Source organism: Protopterus annectens, chromosome 1.part2, assembly GCF_019279795.1.
Source record: "Protopterus annectens isolate FY-2018-M chromosome 1.part2, PAN1.0, whole genome shotgun sequence".
Lineage (NCBI taxonomy): Eukaryota > Metazoa > Chordata > Ceratodontiformes > Protopteridae > Protopterus > Protopterus annectens.
This window is the reverse complement of record NC_056727.1, coordinates 1,080,132,934-1,080,153,340: the sequence shown is the minus strand read 5'-3', so window position 1 is coordinate 1,080,153,340 and position 20,407 is coordinate 1,080,132,934. Positions and strand designations below refer to the sequence as shown.

Genomic DNA, 20,407 nt, shown 5'->3' with positions numbered 1-20,407 from the left:
CTGATTCTAGAAAAAGATTAAGGACCTTTCTGCATTTGCCCCAGCATAGGCCCTTAGCTATACCTCCGGTTCTAACTGTAATTGATGATGTGTATAATGATGTTAGTGCTGCACCTGATTCACTTCCTCCGGCCCCCGCCAAACCTCACAGATATTACAGGGTCCCGGATTCTCACTTCCACCTGTATAAAGCCCATGCTGCAGACCCAGAAACTATTTCTCAGGGCCCCAAAGGGGTTGCAGCCGCTACTGCCAAAAATCCCCTACCCCCTGAAAGAGAGTCTAGAGCATTAGAGAGATGGGGAAAAAAGGTTTACACATCTGCTACTCTTTCTGCCAGGACATTAAACTATCAATTCCATATGATACAGTATCAAGAATTTTTGTTAGATCAGCTAAATAAGAAACTTTCTTCACCTGACCCCTTAGACCGTAAATCCCTTCAGGATTTGGTACACAACTCACAACAGGTCAGTAATCATTTCTTAAAATGTGGCTATGATGCACTGGAGGCTTCATTTAGATCAGCTATGACTGGGGCAGTAATTCGTAGGCATGCCTGGCTGAAGGAGCAATCTTTGCCAGACCATGTCGAGGCTAAACTCCTCGATGCTCCAATGGAGAAACAGCATTTATTTGGCTCTCCTGCACAGGAGATTCTAAAGAAGGTTGAAGAAAAAGCAAAATCTGTCCAAACAGTTAAAGATTTCCTGCAAGTTCAACCTCCGAGGTTCAGTGGAAACTGTCCTACAAAGAATTGGTCCTTTCCAGATTCCTCCAGAGCACAGAGAGGCAGAAACAGGCGCCCTAGAGGCAAGAGGTCAATCCAAGGGCCCCTACAGAGGCCGTCAGTGGCAGCCTGCCAACCAGAGGAGTAGTGCAACAGCTACAACTACTACCACTACTACAGGACAGACACAATGACTTGACTCTAATTCCGCCTACCAGGGATCAACTGGAAGCACCCTTGGGCGGAAAGCTAGCTTTATTCTCGAAAAACTGGCATTGCATTACAAAGGATACATGGACATTGCAAATAATAGACAAAGGATACAGGTTTCATTTCCATACTTTGCCAAAAAGAGGCAGAATGCCAAACCTTCCACCAAACCAGAAGGCAGAGGCTTTAAGACAAATCAGCAAATTACTTCAGATGAAAGCTATAGAAAGGGTACCATCTACAGAACAAGGCCAAGGATTTTACTCCAGACTATTCCTTGTGCCAAGAAAATAAAACCAATGGAGGCCTATACTCGACCTGTCCGCACTGAACACTTATCCCATTGTGCCAAAATTCAAAATGCTGACCCTACAGCAACTTCTTCCCATGTTGGGCAAGGAGTCTTGGCTGGTGACTCTAGATCTCAAGGAGACATACCTGCACGTCCCTATCCGACCAGATTGCAGAAGGCACCTCAGATTTCTTGCAGGATCAGAGCATTATCAATTCTCAGCATTGCCCTTTGGCTTATCTACTGCGCCCAGAGTATTCACGAAATGCCTGGCATCAGTAATTGCACACTGCAGACTTCAGGGAATTCAAATTTATCCATACCTGGACGACTGCCTAATACAAGTGGACAACAAGAAAAAATTGTTAAAGGACTTGGCCTATGCCATACACCTGCTACAGACCTTGGGATACACAGTCAACATCCAAAAGTCAAGACTAGTACCATCCCAAAGGATAACCTTTTTGGGTGCGGATCTGGACACAATCACCCAGATGGCTTTTCTCACAGAAGAAAAACAAAAGCAACTTCCAGATTTCTTCATGATGCTGACAAGACAAACTCAGCTTACTGCAAGGAAAGTCCTGCAGGCCCTGGGTTACATGGCATCCTGCATAATTTTAATCCCACATGCCAGGTTGCATATGAGGAAATTACAATGGTACCGGAGGAATGTATGGTCTCAACACAGTCACAGTCTAGAAACCATGATACCAATCATTCCATGCCTTCAAAAGGAATTCCTATGGTGGGCTCAGGCCTGCCAGTCCAACAGAGGGTTGCCTTTCAACAAACCAAAAACAAGGCAAACCATCACCACGGACGCCTCAGACCGAGGATGGGGAGCACACATGAAGGACAAACGTATCCAAGGCCTATGGCCTCAAGGGCAGCTAAGCATGCACATAAACCAAAAGGAAATGCTGGCAGTGAGGCATGCAATCGAGGCATTCAGACCCTTCCTCCAACAAGGACATCTGTTAATAAGGACAGACAACACCATGGTCATGTGGTACATAAACAGGGGGGCACACATTCCTACCCTCTATGCCGGATGGCTATGAATCTGTGGAACCTATGCCTGAATCTCAATATCCAGCTGCAGGCCAAATTCGTAGCAGGAAAAGAAAATACACTAGCAGACAGCTTACGCAGAACTACCATGGATGCACACGAATGGATGCTGCACCCAGACATCTTCAAACTTATAACAAAGACATGGGGAATGCCAGAGATAGATCTGTTCGCCTCCCCACTCAACCACCAACTGAAGACATTCTGCTCAAGGACGTACCACCCACGAGCATGGAGGGTGGACTCTCTCTCTTTCAGCTGGAATGCCCTAACAGTCTATGCCTTTCCACCTCTCCCATTGATGCGTTCTACTGAAGATCAGGGAGGAACAGCCAAAAGTGATACTAATAGCTCCGGACTGGCCAAGACAACACTGGTACCCACTATTGAGAAGCATGTCTCAGGCAAACTCATGGCCTATTCCTCAATGGCCTCTTTTTCTAACGCAGAACAATTTCAAAACCCTGCATCCCAACTTGAAAACATTACAGCTAACTGCCTGGAAAATTCCTTAAAACCAAACCAAACTGTTTTATCTCAGAGGGTGAAGGACATTATCCTGGAGGCTCGCAGACCTTCCACAAGGAAGACATACTCAGCTAAATGGAAGAGATATCTTATTTGGAGTACATCAAAGGGCACAGATGTCACAGTGGCAAACCTAGCACACATTCTTGAATACTTAGCAGAATTGTTCCACAATGGCCTGTCTTATTCTTCCATTAAGATTCATGCTTCAGCAATTTCAGCAGAATACAATATGGATCCACCTATCTTCTCACACCCTCTTCTCAGGCAATTTTTGAGAGGGATCAAAAATGTTAAACCTCCAAGAAGACCCCCTCTACCTGCATGGGATCTCAATTTTGTGCTGGAAAAACTGACTCTGCCTCCCTTTGAACCAGCAGCATCAGCAGACCTACAGTTCCTATCTTGGAAAACTGCTTTCCTTCTGGCAATCACTTCAGCAAGAAGAGTATCTGAGTTACAGGCATTAATGGCAGTGCAACCTTTTCTTATTTTTCACCAGGATAGAGTGTCACTAAGAACCAATCCTACTTTCATGCCAAAGGTGGTATCTAGGGTATCCTTGAACCAAGCTATTCACTTGCCACCGTTCTTCCCTAACCCACAGAACAAAGGGGAAAAACTTCTGCACACCTTGGATATACACAGACAACTACGCTACTATTTGGACAGAACAAAAACTAGCAGAAAAACTGACCAACTTTTTGTAGCATATGCAACAGGGGTGCAAGGAACAGCTATTTCCAAACAGACAATTTCAAAATGGATAGGAAATTGCATTCGCTTTTGTTACTCCTTTCATGGAAAGACAGTTCCTGAAAATATCAGGCCTCACTCCACAAGGGCCACAGCCACCACTACAGCTTTCCTACGGGGGTGGCTACCAAGGACATTTTAGAAGCTGCTACTTGGAGCTCCGTGCATACATTTGCCAAGCATTACAGTCTACCTTTATATTCCAGATCCCGAGCAGGGTTTGCAACTGCAGTACTGCAGGGGATCTTAACTACACCATCCTTCTCTTAGTACCCCCTCCCCCAGATTGGCTATGGTATTCTACCCATATGTTATGACTGCAGATGCATCCTTGAAGGACATAGTACAGTTTTGTACCTACCATAAATGTAGATGTCCGATAGGTATGCATCTGCAGTCAGGATTACCCACCCTCCTTCCCCTCTGTGGTATTCCTGGGGTGCTTACCCCTCTTTCAGCTAGCTGGGGGAATCTATTATGGTGTATTTGTTTGTTTATACATGTATATAATTTGCAAATGTTTGGAACTTTTCAGCATTTATCCAAATTTAGCCTTCCTAGAGGGCACCTGGCATCTGGGGCAAGAAAAACTGAGGAAAATGGCGTCGGCTGATGCCTTTATACCCCAGAAGCTCTGACGTCGGGGAAAGTGCGACATCAGCCGAGGCCAGACCCAGACTTTGGAATCCGGCCGACCGAAGGGCTGCCTGAGGCAGGACAACCCATATGTTATGACTGCAGATGCATACCTATCGGACATCTACATTTATGGTAGGTACAAAACTGTACTTTCTGTTATTTGAAGGCATGCTTGGTTAAAGGAACAGAATCTGCCTGATCATGTTAAAGCAAAATTATTAGATGCACCGTTACAGCATGATACTTTGTTTGATACTAAAGCAGAAGAGGTGTTGAAAAAAAAATGGAAGATAAAGCAAAATCCATCCAGACTGTCAAGGATTTCTTACAGGTACAGCCACCCAGGTTTAGCAGGAACTGGCCTTTTAAAAATTGGTCCTTTCCAGTGTCAGACAGATCACAAAGAGGCAGATACAGGCATCCCAGAGGCAGATCTCAGCCCCAAGGCTCTTACAGGCCTAAACAATGGGGTGCTTCTACCTCCAAAAGCGGAGAAGACAAATCACAACCTTACAGGAAACAGTCCCGATGACTTTCCTCTGCCAGATCCAAGCACTTTTCTTTTGGCAGCCCCCTTAGGGGGAAAACCAGCACTTTTTTCATCAAATTGGCAAATGGTTACCCAAGACAAATGCGTCCTGAACATAGTGTCCCAAGCTTCAGGTTCCATTTTCACACTCTATCAAGGTCAAAACGTATGCCAGACCTGCCACACAATCAATGGGCAGAGGCACAAAAACAAATTACAGCCCTCATGGTCATGAGGGCCATTCAGCAAGTACCACAACAAGAGCAGGGGCAAGGATTTTACTCCAGACTTCTCCTAGTACCCAGAAAGGATAAAACCTGGAGACCAATACTGGACCTGTCTATACTAAATACGTTTCTGGAAGTTCCAAAATTCAAGATGTTGACTCTACAGCAGATACTGCCCATGCTGGGCAAGAAGGCTTGGCTCGTAACTTTGGACCTAAAAGAGGCATACCTGCATGTCCCAATCAGACAATCTTGCAGAAGATACCTCAGATTCATAGCTGGCTCAATGCATTACCAATTCTCTGCACTGCCCCTTTCGCTTATCTACTGCGCCCAGGGTCTTCACAAAATGCCTGGCACCAGTAATTGCGTTTTGCAGACAAAGAGGAATTCAAATATATCCCTACTTGGACGACTGCCTAATTCAAGCAGAGAACAAATACATTCTTCTAAAGCATCTGGCGTTTGTAAAAAGATTACTAATTGGCCTGGGGTACACAGTAAATGAAAAGAAATCAAAACTAGTGCCCTCTCAAGAGATAATATTCCTGGGTGCAAGCTTAAATACAACTGCCCAGATGGCTTATCTCACGCCAGACAAACAAAAGCAACTGACTACTTACCTCAAGAAATTGGCAACAAAAACCCACTTATCTGCAAGGAAAATCCTGCAGGCCTTGGGTTTCATGGCATCCTGCATTCTACTAATTCCATATGCCAGACTGCATATGAGAAAACTACAGTGGTATCTAAAAAGTGTTTGGAATCAGCAATGCCACAGCCTGGAGACAGTAATTACCCTCATTCCCTGCCTGCAGCAGGAGTTTCGATGGTGGGCAGAAGCCTGTCACCACAACAAGGGTCTGCCATTCAGTTTACCCACAGCCAGACAGACACTGACAACGGATGCATCAGATTATGCCTCGGGGGCCCATATGGCAGGAAAATGTATTCGGGGCACATGGCCTGCAGACCAGATGCATCTTCACATCAATCAAAAAGAGATGCTAGCTGTTCAAAATGCCTTGACAGCTTTCAAGGACCTGCTTCATCCAGGACAGATACTGATAAAGACAGACAACACTATGGTCATGTGGTACATAAACAAGCAGGGAGGTACACATTCCTACCCCCTCTGCAGACAAGCAATGACCTTATGGGACGCAGCATTGGCTTTTCAAGTTCACCTGCAAGCACAATTCCTGCTAGGAAAAACAAATACTCTGGCAGACGAACTAAGCAGAAACCTCATGGATCCCCACGAATGGAAACTGGATCAGCAAGTCTTCAGCATGATAATAAGGAAATGGGGATGTCCATACATAGATCTATTTGTCTCCCCTCACAGCTGCCAATTGCAGAGATTTTGCACAAGGATTTATCACAAGCAAGCATGGACAGTGGACGCCCTATCCTTCAGCTGGAAAGATCTAACAGTATATGCCTTTCCTCCACTGCCTCTCCTTCCCAGGGTACTCCTAACAGTCAGACAAGAGAAGCCAAAAATGATACTGATTGCACCAGACTGGCCACGCCAGCACTGGTACCCAATCCTAAAGAGCTTGTCTCAAGGTCCAGCATGGATATTGCCTCAAACTTCTCACTTGCTGACCCAACAAAACAATCAGATCCTGCACAGCCAACTCAGGACCTTAAATCTGGCAGCATGGCGGATAATGTAGCCATTCAGAACACTCCTCTTTCAAAAGCTGCTATGGATGTTATCTTGGAGGGCAGGAGGCCCAGTACCAGAAAATCTTATGCAGAAAAATGGAAGAGATTCTGTGCCTGGAACCAGCAACAAGGCATTGACACGTGTGTACCAAATCTCCCTCAGATTTTACAATACCTAACTGAGATGCTGAACCAAAGGCCTTTCTTTCTCATCAATTAAGATTCATGCCTCTGCCATTTCAGCCCATTACAATACGGAACCACCTACCTTTTCTCATCCTTTAATAAGGCAGTACCTCAGAGGGGCCAAAAACATCAGGCCTCCAAGGAGAGCACTGATTCCAGCCTGGGACCTCAATTATGTTTTGGAAAAACTCACACTGCCTCCTTTCGAGCCAGCATCAACAGCAGATATAAAATTCTTATCCTGGAAAATAGCTCTACTCCTAGCAATAACCTCTGCCAGGCGAGTCTCAGAATTACAAGCACTCATGGCTGTGGATTCTTTTACCATTTTCCATCCAGGCAGAGTTTCTCTGAGGACAATCCCTATATTTATGCCTAAGGTGGTGTCCAGTATGGCCCTCAACCAAACCATTCACTTGCCTACCTTTTACCAAATCCACAGAACAAGAGTGAGAAAATCCTGCATTCTTTGGACATACACAGGCAGTTACACTTCTACTTGGACAGAGCTAAAGCTTTCAGAAAGACTGAGCAACCTTTAGTGTCATATGCTGCAGGATCACAAATTAAAGGCTATCTCAAAACAGACTATTTCTAAATGGATAGGTGATTGCATCCGTTTCTGCTATTTTCAACATGGAAAATCAGTGCCTAAGGGCATTAGGTCTCATTCCACCAGAGCAGCAGCCACTTCAGCAGCCTTCCTCAGAGGAGTACCAACCAAAGATATCTTAGAGGCTGCAACTTTGAGTTCAGTGCACACTTTCACAAAGCACTACCACTTACCTCTTTACTCTAAGTTCAGAGCAGGCTTTGCCACTGCAGTTCTGCAGGGCCTCATAGCCTCTCCTAACCCTATTTAGCCCAGCCACGCATCCTCAGCTTTGGGATTCAACTCAAGAGTAATGACTGCAACAGTGAAATACGATGAACATAGTACAGTTGTGTACCTACCATAAATGTAGATGTTCGAGTGTATTCACTGTTGCAGTCCACGTTACCCACCCACCATCCTCCTTTCTTTGCTGGGACTTATCTGCACTTCTCTATCCTATACAACCTTTTTGGTGTATTTGCTTGTAGATGAAGGAAATGTTTTTTGTGCATGCATTTTTATTGGCTTATTTTTCAGCCTACCATTTTGGGGGCACCTGACGTCTGGGGTAAGAAAAACTGAAGAAAATGGCTTCGGCTGCATGTTTTATACCCCTGGCGCACTGACGTCAGGGAAGAGACGACACCAACCGACGCCGGACCTAGACTTTGGAATCCTGACCGACTGAGGATAGCCTGCCAGCAGGATAACCCAAGAGTAATGACTGTAACAGTGAATACACTCGAACATCTACATTTATGGTAGGTACACAACTGTACTTTATTCCAGCTTGCACCTTCCAAAACTCTCGAGCTAAGCTCTACCCCCAATGCTTCTCACCAAATTATCTCAGATCTTGCTTGCCACTTCGTAGTGCCAGACACGTTCAGTCTGGTCTCTCGAGCTTTAGCTTTCTTCGAACTGTAAGTCAGATTTTCTCTATCTTTCTCAAATTTTTTTTCCGTTTATCTCTTTCTTTACTTCCCACTCCTCTAGATTTTCTTTAGTGTGTACGTGAGAGTGTTTTCTTCTATCCTTTACTGTTAGGTATTCTCAAGTACCATTGTTGGTACGTCTTTCCCTTTTTACCTTCAGCTAACTTTCTATACCATCTTTGGTAGTTTCTCCCTTTTTTCCCTTTCTCTGATTATAATAAAGAAAGTCTGTGTGCGTGTGTCTGTCTGTCTGTCTGTGTGTGTGTGTGTGTGTGTGTGTGTGTGTGTGTGTGTGTGTGTGTGTGTGTGTGTGTGAGTGTGAGTGTATCTTTGTATAAGGTACCATTGCTTTGGACATTATGGCCAACAAACCCTGTAAGGGTACATCTGGCTTCAAGAGGTGCCAAAAGTGAGATAGAAAAATGCCTAATTCAGATGGATACACACTGTATGTGTATTCTCTCGGTGCAGTCCATTTGCAGGAAGACTGTGCAATCTGTCATGGGTTTAGTTCCAGAACCCTGATAGAGGGCAAAAATAAGTTAATTTTGAAAGGCCTTCTTCAGTCTGAGTTTGAAGAGGCATTATCTGGTCCCAAAACAGAAGCCAGTTCCTCCTCTTTGTCACCCTCATCATATAGACCAAAAAAGCAGAGTCACTCAGTTCTGACATGTCCCTCAGAACTGCCTTCTAAATTGCTTAGGTCTTCTATGGTGCCAACAGCTTCTTCGACACTGCTGAGCCAAGATTTTCATCCCTGGGTGCCATCGGCATCGACCAATTCAGCTCCAGCTTTGGTGCCAACAACTCTCCCTTTGGCACTAGCAGACCTTTCGGTACCAAAATAACCTCAGGTAATAGTTCTACCTCATAAATCTACTCCCCCTCCATAGATCCATTTGCAGACCGTCCTCCTAGTCCTTTTTTATAGAGCTAGCCACCAAAGTCTCCATCTGCATCCTCTAGTCGGTCCACCAAGAGTCTTTCAGAGTGAGATATTATGAGACTGATGGACCAGCTCTTGACAGCGAGGGGATTACCTCCATCCATTGTTCCTATCCTTGTTAGCTCTGGAACCTTGCCTTCTTCAACCCCCATCCATATTCTTCCTTTGATTCCAGCTGAGATTTCGAAGCCTCTGGTACCGACCTTTCAGGCCTTGACTGTTTTGGTGCCGGCCAGAGCTCATTCTCTGACACCAGTAGTTACTCTGAGTTCTCTCAGTTCCTCGGAACTGGAGACCTCCCGGGGTCGGGGCTTCATTGTCGACTTTCGGGGACAAGGTTCAACTTCAATTCTTTCAAAACCTTCCATGCCTTTCGGTGCATCGGCATATGTAAGCTCGGCCCAGCTTCTGTGTCAGGGGCAGCCTCCTCAGTGTGGCATGGGACCGTGGTTCTGAAGGAGTCTATTTCAGTTCTGGCCTCCTGTCCCTCTGTGACACATGGTACAGCCTGTGCTCCCACTTTACACTATGTGCTGTCTGCTTTTGTCTTATCTTTGTTCCTGTCCCAGATGTAGAAAACAACTTGAATGCTTTTACAAAATATTATCTTTTAGCCATTGAAAGAAAAAAAATATTCTGTTTTATTGCCGCCTTAATCACCTTGTCACCAGAGAAACACGAGGCCAGATACACAGTTGCCTTCAGCTACAAGCTTTGCATGTTGCACTGTGAACATTTATTTACTAAAGAAAATTGTGAATTACATTCAGTATTCTCTTAATTACTTGTTTCTACTTAAAACTTGTTGTTAGATCAAGCCAAGGGCCTTAATCCAGTCATTCTCATATGCAGAAGTAAGAAAAAGTATATAATTTGTACGTATATTGTGAGCTGTATGCTTTTACAACCTAGCCGTCACTTGAGCCAACCCAAGGTTACAGCCTATTATCTTAAACATGCTTTCTCTTGACTTTCTTCTCTTTTTACATCGGAGTGCTTACATTTCTTAAAACTAAACAATAAAAAAGAATGAAAAAAGGGCACCTGTTTACTTTAGTATCACTATAACACAAAATAACTGAAAATACTTTGTTATATAACATGCGTATATGTCATGTTTTATAAAATTACTGTTAAAGAAAAAAATTGTTTTATTTCGTTACTTCTTTTCTTCCTCTCCCCCTCTTCTTAATGTTCTTCCAGACATTAATGACATAAAGTAGGGCATATGCTTTGGAGTCCCCTAAATGATTAACAAAGTCAAAAAAGTCCAGTATTTCCTAATTTTCCTGTTCAAACATATTTCAAAATGAACAGGAAAAAACAACCAACCTGTGCTGTGTAAATGTCGCACCAAACAAATAAAACAGAGTAAAGCAGTCCAAAAAAGTAGAATGATGAGATGACACCAGGCTCTCAGCATAAAACGAACAATCTTTTAATTTAAAATAATACAAGTGCTTTCACAGCTCTTGCTGCTTCTTCAGATGTCAGTATAAAAATGCAGTCTCACACACACACAGCAATTTATACATACTTGCAAGTGCTGCAGATATATTGATACCACTAGTATGTTTATACATCCAGATCAGGGAAAACAGTATGTGTTTGATGTTCAAGCTACTTGCACTTCTTCTCATGTGGTTTATTTAGCGTGCTGCACTGTCTGCACAATGTTTTATGTAGGCAAGACAGATAGACAGTTGAAGGAATGTATAGTAGAACATTTGAGACATATAAATAAGGGTACTGAGTGCAGTGCTCTTTCTAAACATGTGAAGCTCACTTCACACACACATTGTTTTAAGTTTCAAGTTATAGCACAGGTAGCAGCTACTAAGAGGCTGGTTGATGTTATGAATGCCACTGAATGTTTAGAGAGCAAGTGGATAGGTAGGTTAAGGGGCTGATTATGGTTCAGGACTAAATGGTAAAGTTCCCCTTAAACCTTTGTTACAAACACTCTCACTTTTTAGATGCGCTTTATATATGCTTATGTGCATTAGTTGATTTTAAGTTTATCTCTGATTTTTTTTTTAATTTTTATTACATTCATTGTATTCTTTTATTACACAATTGCTTAATTTATTGATTTGCTAGTTGGGTTTCTGTATAAATTGCTGTGTGTGTGACTGCATTTTTATACTGACATCTGAAGAAGCAGCAAGAGCTTTGAAAGTGCTTATGTTGTTTTAAAATAAAAGATTGTTCATTTTATGCTGAGAGCCTGGTGTCATCTCGTATTTTAAAATGAGATTGATGTTTTGTGATCCCACATTTATTCATTAATTTCTGAGTTGCTGGTTTTCTTCTTGTTGATTTCCACCTCCCAACTCTAGTCTCTGGTTCATTACCAATGTACTCCTGGTGGTTCTAGTCAAGTCCTGTGCTGTTCTTGGTTTCTCAAGCATTTGCCTTTGAAACATTGGAAAAGGTTTCACTGGCAAAGTCTCTCTATGAGCTTTATTTTCAGAAGAACAAGAAGCAGAGTCCCCTTCTGTTTGATAGCTCCCTTTTTGCTGGACATACTTTTGTATTTCCTCCTTAGCATGTTCCACATAAAAAATGACTTTGATCCTCTGGGGAAAAAAAGCATGTTCCGCATAAAAAATGACTTTGATCCTCTAGGAAAAAATATTTTGAAAATAGCTTAAATCACAAAGTAGCTTCTCATCACGACATTCTCTGATTGCTGAAATAAATTTACTCCTCTTCTGCCTGGTGTACATTGAATAATCTTTTTCCACAAACACCCTACTGTCTCCACTTTTTAGTACTTTGTCCTTCTGCCGCAGTTATGTCAGAATCCACTCTTTCTGCTGGTAGAATTGCATTTTTACTATCACAGGCCTTGGCTGCTTTCTCATGGCAAGGTTTGAATGTGCTCTTTCAATTAACAGGTCCTGCTATGGAATACTAGTCCAGTTGCTTATTTGTGCTTTTATATAATTAATACAGTTTCTTTGGTACAACAGAAAATCTCAGGGTTTCCCTACATGCTCTGTCCTCTAATTTTACCATTTTTTTGAAACATCTCTTTTTGAGCAGTCTTCTACTCAGCCAGCCTTTTCTTCATTTCAGCGTCTGATTTGTTTGCAGTTTTATCAGCTCATCTGAATATCTGTTTTAAGCTTCTTCCATTTTCCAGCCTTTTGTTATTTGAGTTAATCGTGGTTCGTTTATTTTAATCAGCTCTGACCACATTTTTAACAAGAAACATCTTCATTAAACCATCACTTACAGCATCCATGCAGGCAATCATACATTTATATAAATGGAAACAAACCACACTGACACAGTCCTAGTTGCAAGCATTAGATCACAAGCCATACTGACACACTCCCAGTTGCAAACATTAGACATCACTTATAATCTGTATAATCCAAAAAACGAACCCAGAACCAACACGACACAAAACCAATCCTGTAGACTTCCAGGACAAAACACTGTTGAGGCAAAATTTATTGTGAATGGAATAGTTGATGCTACATAATCATTGTGAGAGACACCGTTGAGTGACTTAAATAAATAGATGCATTCTTTTTAGTAGTACACCTCAACGGTGTTTTGCCCTGGAAGTCTACTGAATCACTTATAATCTACCCAATCATTTTCAGTCAAACATTACTTAGCTCATTTAAGTCCTGCCTTCTTTTAAACCTCATTCCTTCCCACGTATGTATTGTTCCAGAAGTTCCCATTTTTCCCATGTCGTTTGCTCCATCCCTTTTCTAAAGATCTTAATTCCAGTTGGTGTATCTCTATTACTGTTGTCAGTAATTCCAGTTTAGTTGCTTTAGATTTTGAATTACTTTTTCTAGTAATTGCTTTTTGGCAACCACCATACTTAGACACAGCAAGGCCTTACCATGTCTAGGCAATTCTGATTGTGTGTCATAGTTCAGAAAAGTAATCTCTCTTATCACACTAATCTGCTCACCCAGCATCTCCAACAGTGCATCTCACGGAGAATCCTTAAGGTCCGCCAACTCACCGCACTCCCAGAATATAGGTTCTCAATTAGCTCTTTCTTCCCCATCACACCTCCAACATTTGCTGTCTATCTGAGGAAAAATTCTCTGGAGTCTACTTGGGGTATAAAAATATGTAAAAATTTCCAAAAATCCTAAATCTTCTAGATTTTCTTGGATATTTAGGAGACATCCATATATCCTCCTGTTGTTTCTTTGTGAATTACTTATCCAATCTTTTTTCTCAATCCCTTCTGACCTCTTCTGATTGATTCTTATAGTTATCCTGCAATATTTTATATGCTCTACTAATTATTCCTTTTTACCTCTGGATTACCGGAAGTTATGTCTTGTACCAAAGCTGGAGCTTGAATTGCTTTTTGCTGAACAGTCGCAGGATTCTTTCCAGCCAGTGTTTTCTCCTCACCTTTTGTGGTTGATTTTCTTTCAGGTTCTATACATTTCTTCTTTGGTGGCATCCAGGCAATGTACTTACCAGACAGTAAATGAAATTTATCCATAAAGATAGATTCACTGGCTCTCTTTTCTGAGTTTCTGTTTTTACATTGGGAAAGCTGAAATTAAGCTGTTACTTAGTATGCAGCCATCTTGGAAATCTTAATGGCACACCCTTTTGTAGTATCTATTGCTTCAGATAAGCCCTCTAAGCTTCTACACGGTGCTAATGCCCTTCCTACAGACAAAAATAATAAGGTTATGAATAGATGGGAAAAGAAAGTTTACACCTATAATGTCCTTCTTTTAGGGCAATTAACTACCAAACTCAAATGACAAAATACTTGGTCTCTGTCCTGCATTCCTTAAACAAAATTATGCTGGACTCTTCTGCAGCAGAGTCAAGGCAACAAATGCAGATCCTACTGTCCCAGGCCACTAAGATAGACCCAGCATTAAGTGCAGTTACGATGCTGTGGATGCTTCTTCTAGGGCAGCTGCCATTGGATCTGTTCTTCACAGGTATGCATGGCTTCACAGTCCGTCTGTCTCTAAAAATTTCAAATCTAACTTTCCTTGGACAAAGCCTTACTTTTGGTCCTCAGACTGCCAGTATCTTTAAAACTCTCCAGGACCAAAGTTAAAACTATGAAAGACTGCATGCAGATTCCACTCTTCTCAATTCCTAGATACCATAGGAAGTACCCATCTAAATCTACATTCATCATTAGACGGGATCCTAGGACATCTTAGAAACTTAAAGAAAAACCTACAGGAAAAGGTACTGTAACAAACCCCATTGGGAACCTCCAGTGGTGACACCTCCCTTTGGAAGCAAAAATCTGTAACTACCTTTGCAGCACCCCTTCCCTTGCCCTCAGCCCCATTACTCCTCTTCCCCAAAGACTGCTGCTCTACCTGGCCAGGTAGGAAGCTGTTACCGCACACAAGTGAGTCTTCTCCATCATCAAAGACGGTTATACCATGCCCTGGGAAAATAATATTTTTCTGAAGGACATAACACAGCCTCTTCACAACCAAATGTTCCTTCTTGCCCACTGCTATTCAAGACCTCTTGTATAAGGGCACCATCGAGCAAGTCCCAAAGGATTTCATGGGAAAAGGATTTTACTTCAGCATTTTGCTAGTGCCAGGGAAAGAAGGGTAGTGAAGACTTGTCTCTTCTAAATATTTACTTGAGGGTGCCATCTTTCAAAATGCTCATCCCCCACTTCAGCATTTCATCCTCCCCAAAGTTTTCTTAGTATTACTAGATCTGATGGATGCCTACTTGCACATACCCCATTCATCCTTCTTGCAGGAGATTCCTCAGCTTTTTCTCTACCTCCTCACATTTTCAATTTACTACTCTGCCTTTTGGTCTTGCTATGGCTCCAAGAGTGTTCACAAAGTGTCTAGCTTCAGTAGTAGCTTTTGTCGCACTCAGGGAATCCAAAATTTCTCTTCCTTGACAACCTATTGGTCCAGGCTCTGTCTCCAAAAATTCTTCACCATCATCTGCCCTTCACCCTCCAACTCCTGGCAGGTCTGGGTTTTACTATAAAGTACAAAATATCCTACATGGTCCTACACAGGACCTGGTTTCCTGGACTGCAGACTGGACACAAAGAAAATGAATGCCTTTTTCCTCTGAGAGAATGTCCAGAGTATGTCCCAATTTTTTTCCAAAATCTCTCCTCCAAAACCCATTTCTCAGCAAGGGAGATCCTAAGAACTTTAGGGTTCTTGACACCACTATCCCTACGTTCCTCCATGCCAGACTTCACATGAGTAAAAACAAAGATACCAAACATTTGTGTGGGCCCAGCACTGTCACCCCTTAGATGCCCTGATTCTTCTCCTTCCTCATCTCAAAAAGGAGCTGCTATTTTATTTCTATATTCTAGGAATTTTTTCCAAAACAGGGCGATCAAGTATAAGAGATTTATTGATGACCTTTTATTTCTATGCAAGGGGAATCCCAAGAATTTGAAGTATTTATCTCTAGCTCAAAAGAAAATCTATGTGGGTTGGAATTTACTTTTATTATAGGTGGAGATAAAATACAATATTTAGATGTGGAATTCTATGTGGGTGTGGATGGCAGAATACAACATAGACCTTTCCACAAAACCACAGCAGTTAACAATTTTTTACATGCTTTTAGCATGCATAGTTTTCATCTTGTTAATTCATTGCCTTTTGGGGAATTCAAACGTATTGCAGGAAATATTTCAGAGAAGGATAATTTTGTAGTGGAATTTAACAGAGTACAGGAAAAATTGTTTGTGAGAGGATATTCACATGATGTGATAAGTAGAGCCCAAGTTAAAGTAGAAAAAGAACTAGGGGTTAGCACATGATTTTCAGAGGTCTGCAGGTAGTGGAAGAATTCACTATTGTGAAATAAATGGGGAAGATGAGAATAAATTTAAGGAAGAAAATGATGAGACAAATAAGATTTTCTTTCTGAATACATTTTCAGCTTTTTCTCCCATTTTAAGAAGACTGGTAATGGAACTATGGCCTATCATTAGAAATGATGATAGCCTTAAAAATATTATTCCTAAGGATGTGATTTCTTCCTATGGTAGATTTCAAAATTTAAAGGAGCTAGTAAGAAATAAAGGCAGAAGGGAAAAACAGGCCAATGCAGGAGCTTATGCGTGTGGTAGATGTAAGGTTTGTGACAAAATCAGGAATTTGGATGGTGCTAGGATCAATGGCATTTTATATAATGCCATTGATCACTTTGAATGTAATTCATTTGGGGTTATTTATGTTATAGGATGCAACTGTCCTGTTAAAAAATGGTATTTGGGGCAAACTAAACGTAAGGTAAAACTAAGAATATTAGAACATCTAGGAGATCTTAGAAACTCTAGGCTGGATAGTCCTGTGGCTAGTCACTTTTATGCAGAGCATGGGGGTTCGGTGAGAGATTTAATTTTTAGTGTTGTTGCCAGACCACATGGGACGGGGCGGGGGGGGTCTAACCATAGTTTTCAACAGAGATTATTAAATATGGAATCTAGGTATATTATTCATTTTAATACTCTCTTTCCTAATGGGATGAATTTGGAAATATGATTGATATTATAATGTAATATTTGAATTCATAGTAATAAAATGTTTAAAAAATGTTTAAGTATGTATAATTAATGGATTTGTAAAAAGAAGTTTTGTATTGGTAACTTATAGCTTTATATTGGTGGATTTGAAGTTTTGTATTTGTGGCTTTAAATTGTTGAAATATTGTTAATTGCATTTAATTAATCAATTAATGTAATTAAAAGGTGGTTCTTATAGACTTGCTTCTGAACATGTTAACTATTCCATTTAAGGCGAAGGCCGAGGTACCAGAATCAGAAATAAAATATTTTATTCATCAGTCTATGCTGTTATTTCCGTTGCTGTGGAATTTGGTATATTTGGACTTTTTCCACTGTTTTCAACAGTGTTGGTGTGTGTTTTTTGGTTTAAAACGACAACCACCCTTGTCACTATCATATGTTCATTTATCAGTTAACTCTGTTACCTGATTGTTTCCAGCCCCCTCATAAGAGCAACTAACAGGGTCTTTACCCGCTTCGCTCCCCACCCTGCCCCCTATTCTCTCCTGCCCCCAGTGGTCCCACCTTTATTACACTCACAAACCCCTCCCATCTTTCCAATAGCCAACCACAGCGCTAGCCCAACACTACCTCCTCCATCTTCCCACTACTATTACACCTCCTCAACTAACATGTACAAGCATACCTTACCTATGCTCACTGCATGCACTCTGCTTGCATATCTTACATCCTACCAAAGCTCCATCATTCCCCCACTCAACCACTACCACTGTACTACAAGTCACACCACCACTCATGTCTCACCCTCACTCAGCTCCCCTCCCACCAACTCAAGAACCATCCCTATGCACCCCCCCACATATTCTACCAACTATATTACTCAAACATAAAGCATCCCTACAACTTAACATAGCCACTTCTAATTCTATTTAGACCCAGCCGTCCAACCTCAGCTTTGGGATTCAACCCAAGTGTAATGACTAAAACAGTGAAACACGATGAACATAGTACAGTTGTGTACCTACCATAAATGTAGATGTTCGAGAGTATTCACTGTTGCAGTCCAGGTTACCCACCATCCCCCTTTCTTTGCTGGGACTTATCTGTACTTCTCTATTCTATACAACCTATGTGGTGTATTTGCTTGTAGATGAAGGTAATGTTTATTTTCTCCCCGGGCCTCCGCTGAAAATGGACCTACGTCCAGTCGGACACTCCCAGCAACAAATATAAATAAATAAATAAAATAAACAGTAGAAGTCCTACTGTTTACTGTTGCAGTACTCCATGCTACCCTCTTTCCCCTTTTCTCTAACTCTGAGGCTTTCCTATTCTTCTCCTCCTTTGCTTTAACCTCTGCTCTATTACATGGGAACTGGGAGCAGGGGAGTTTTCTTACTTATTCAAGCTACACCCCTCCTAGCTGACCAGTCTCCTCTCTCGATAGTCTTTAGGCTGATGGCTTGGAGATAGTCTGCGGATTCACGCTCATATGTCCATTTGTATACCCCGATGCATACGAGCTGAAGTCATTGGTTGGACATATGACCTGGGGAAAGGAAAGCTTTGATACCCTAGCTGGACATCGGCAGTGACACCCCACATGTCAGGAATACTGCAGTAGTGATCAGTAGGACATCTACTGTTATGTTAAGCTATTACATAACTGTAACACTTGGCTTCTACTGTTATGTAAAGCTCTTACATAACTGTAATACTTGGCTACTATCTCCAATTTGTATCAGAGCTCGAACAGCTTGTCTTGTGCTTCTTTAAAATTGAGCAGGGTCTTTGTAAGGACCACATTTCATATCAGACATCCTCTAAAGGGTCCTATTCTTTTGTGAGACTTGTACCCTTTGAAACCGCTTCTGTGGTAGAAGTGAAAGTTTTTCCTGGAACATTCTCTTTCTCATAGCAATTGCTTCTGCTTAGAGTATCTGAATTGCAAGTTTTATCTGTACATCCTCAGTACCTATGGTACTATGAAACTAATCTCATTCAGTTAGTTCACCTACCTATATACTTTTCAAACTGCTTCGGCAAGGAAGGATATTTGTTGCATTGTGTGCATGTCAATAGACAACTCAGATTTGGTGTACACAAAACCAAATCAATTGGAAAGAATTACAAGTTGTTTGTAGTTTACTCCAAAAAAAAAAAAACTTGTTCTAAATTGAACTTGGTTAAGTGGCTGGCTACATAAAATTTTGTTATGAGAAATATAAGAAGACCTTGCCCTCCCAGCCAGTGGCTACTCAGGGCATGTGGCTACCTGTCAGGCATTGTTTTCACAATGCAGCATTGAATAAAATTTGTGTGGCAGCTAATTGGTCTTCATATACTTTTGTAAAACACTGTAAGCTGGATGTTCTCTAGATGTTCTTCGTGTTTCACTGTTGCAGTCATTACATTTGGGTTATCTGCCTGCAGGTAGCCCTCAGCCGGCCTGAATATCAAAGTCTTGGATTCCTGTGTTGGATGCTGTCTCTTCTTCCTTGACGTCAGGTCATCAGGGGTATAAAACATACAGCCGATGCCATTACATCAGTCTTTCTTGCTGTGCGGTGCCCAAAGCAGCAGCGGTTCGCAAGTGCCGGTCAGCCGACTCCTGAAATTTTCATTTTTAAATTTCAGAACCGAAGGCTTCAAAAAAGCCAAGTACCCCATTGGGGATCCTTTTTCTTGCTCTTAACCGATGTCAGTAAAAGTTAACGATTGTATTACCTGTGGAAAGCAAATACCTCATAAAAATTTTCATTCGTACTGCATTCCTTGCTTAGGCCCAGACCCCGACGTCCCTCGCTGTCTTTTTTTGTGCCTTATTCAACCCCAGGACTATTCATCGTCTGTTTCTTTTTGCAGCAAATTATTTTGGTACTCGGTTTAGCTATCCAGAAATGGCTTTGGTAAGCCATCCGACTACCGACGTTCCAAAAAAAGTAAAGATAAAGACAGAGACAGACTGTATAGGTCGAAAGCTGCCGACGATGCTTCCGTTAAGCTAGTCGCCAGTTCACCGGTACTCAGTGAGGCGCTTTTGCAGCCCCTGATACCCGCTACTTCAGATTCACAGGCCTCTACTGAGACCCATTCAGAGTCCGGTATGCCGCAAGGTGCTTCATCGACTATGGAACCTGCGGATGTCTCTACCTTGGAGAGGTCCGGAGCCGCTGTGCAGGCACTGGCTTCTGAGGGTGTATTCAGGCCTACTGACTTGCATTTCAAACTGACACCATATTCTTCTTCAAGGACTAAAACTTGACCCACGCCTAGAAAACCGACATCCAAACAGCATGGTCAGGCCCATATGCCTAAAAAACAAATGATAAGAATGATTGAAGACCTTATTATTTTAATTGGGGGAAGCCAGCCTTCACCCTCTAAGAGACCTAGAACTGATTTTCCTTCTGATTCTTCTGATTAGGATTCTGAAATTTTTGTTTCTTCTGATTACCAGGATTTGCCCTCATCTACCTATGAGGATTCTGATGCAGAAGATTCCATTCCCTCTGCTTCCCCTCCAGAAGATTTTTCTTTTGGTGAAACCTTGCACACTCTTAGGGAGCATTTCCATTGGGAAAG

The 20,407-nt window shown here is 42.0% G+C and overlaps 1 protein-coding gene across 4 annotated transcripts in view; it reads left to right on the top strand.

Moving 5' to 3' along the window:
- Positions 1–20,407, top strand: part of GMEB1 (glucocorticoid modulatory element binding protein 1) — a 536,371-nt gene that overhangs the window by 366,371 nt on the left and 149,593 nt on the right. The window lies entirely within an intron of this gene.